The following is a 1855-nucleotide window of genomic DNA, read 5'->3' as shown; positions in this document are numbered from 1 at the left end:
AGTTTCTGGCTGGGTGAGCTGTCTGTCAGACAAATTCTTCACCCACTTCTCTGTCTCCCGCCCCTCTGCTTTGGAAGTGGTATGCTGTCCAAGCGATGTGTACCACGGAGAGAGTCGAGTTTCCAGTAAAGCAAACTTCTTATGTTTTCGAGTTTTAGACTTGATATGATGAGCTAAACCTGCCTTTGCTGTAAAAGGCTTTGCTCCATTTTCAGTTGTCCCCCTCCTACAGCGCGACTATCGCCAGTATCACTCCACCCCTGTTAACAATAAGTGTTAATTAGGTGTCAACGATAGCCATGTGATGTGAGTATCAGTCACATGGAGGCAGGGCTAAAAAGCCTGAATTTTGCCTGAAACTCTCAGACAGAAGAAGTCTCTTGGAGGAGAGACAAAACGTTTCATTAGAGAAGAACCCGTCCAGAAGACCTATACAATTTTTTTTCTTTTTGTTTTGGAAAGTTCCTACCGCAATGCTGCGGTGATCCGGTAGCTCGCCATCCTGGGTGAGTTGAAACAGGGCACACAATGAATGGGGAAAAAACCCCTGACCTAAACAAGGTCATAAAAATACAAAATAACATTTCACATGTAAACAGGTTTCTACTGCTATCAAAATAACAACACATTCATGAATAAAGTATTTCTTTTTTTTCATAGAGCATTTCTCAATAATCACTCATTCTAATACAGTTAAGGAGATAAGGAGAGGTAAAGTGCACTTTCAAGTTTTATCAAAATTAAATTGACATTAAAGTCACTAAACAAATCAAACATTCAAGTTTCAGTAAACAACCATTAATTGTTTTTGATTTTGTTGCGCAACATCAAATAAGTTTGAATCAATTCAAAAGTCCTGCTGGCCATCTAAACAAATAAAAAAACGTAACAAAAAGTTAAATCATGATCTTTGTTCATCACTATGAAACGTTTTTATTTCTTCGGCCATAAAATTAGCAAAAAGATAATGTTTTTTATTATTATCTTTGAAACCCCTTTTTGTAGCACTAGCTCAAACAGTATTGAATGGGCGACTACCTGCCACATTTTTATTAAAAACAAACAAAAAATGTAACAAATGACTCACCACTGAGTGGTTGTCAGAAAGAATAGTCAAATCATTCAGTTGAGTTATTTCAGGATGACATGAAAGTTTTCTTGAATAATTCCAATAAAACGCCAACTGCAAAACGCTAGCCACAGAGACAACAGCCGCTAATGAGCAGACACAAGTTCACCTCCAACCTGGAACTAAATAGTGCAGTCCTGTCAGTTTGACCTGCCACAATAAAACAGGAAGTAGTTACTTTGTGCAGGTTACACCAGCAAACAAAATTTGGCACAAAGGACATGTTGTTTCACTGAGAGATCATTCTCTTTATTTTTTGTAATGATTATTAAACATCAGCATYTAACCCTAAAATAAGATATTTGTGTACAAGAATGCAAAATTATCTTCATTTAAGTTCTCCAAGGCACTGCTCCCTGCCAGCAGATCATCTATCCTCCTCTGCATATTTTATGTCTTTGGCTTTCCTTACTTCTCTTCTGGCTTTCCCCTCACCCTTCCTGGTGTCATCCACTCTGTCCCTAACTCAATTTGCAGTTATGTGTCAGATAAAAGTTGCACTTTGATCACTCTTTGACTCCAAGCGCAACTCTGCTCCTCGCTTCTCATTTAATAGATTTACCATTTCACGAGGCTCTGGCATGGACCAATTTTCAAATCAGTTCAGAGCTTCTTTTAGACTTGTTCATTATGCATCACTGGCAGCTGAAAACTTTTTGGGCTTCCTCTTGAATACCAATCCACATGACAATGAAGCAACTCATTATACTCAACTGCTGACTTTTT

The 1855-nt window shown here is 38.2% G+C and overlaps 1 long non-coding RNA gene across 1 annotated transcript in view; it reads right to left on the bottom strand.

Annotated features, from left to right (window-relative positions):
• The window catches only part of LOC106524971 (uncharacterized), a 5621-nt gene extending 4436 nt beyond the window's left edge, over positions 1 to 1185 (bottom strand). The window contains exons 1-2 of the long non-coding RNA XR_001311052.1: positions 1088 to 1185; positions 470 to 552 (exon numbers count right to left, since the gene is read on the bottom strand). This is a non-coding gene — a long non-coding RNA (uncharacterized LOC106524971). The remainder of the gene's footprint in view (positions 1 to 469; positions 553 to 1087) is intronic.
• Positions 1186 to 1855: the final 670 nt, after the last annotated feature.

This window comes from Austrofundulus limnaeus, unplaced genomic scaffold, assembly GCF_001266775.1.
Source record: "Austrofundulus limnaeus strain Quisiro unplaced genomic scaffold, Austrofundulus_limnaeus-1.0 Scaffold207, whole genome shotgun sequence".
In the NCBI taxonomy this organism is placed as follows: Eukaryota; Metazoa; Chordata; class Actinopteri; order Cyprinodontiformes; family Rivulidae; genus Austrofundulus; species Austrofundulus limnaeus.
Note: the sequence above shows the minus strand (reverse complement) of the source record. Positions and strands in the feature narration are given on the sequence as shown.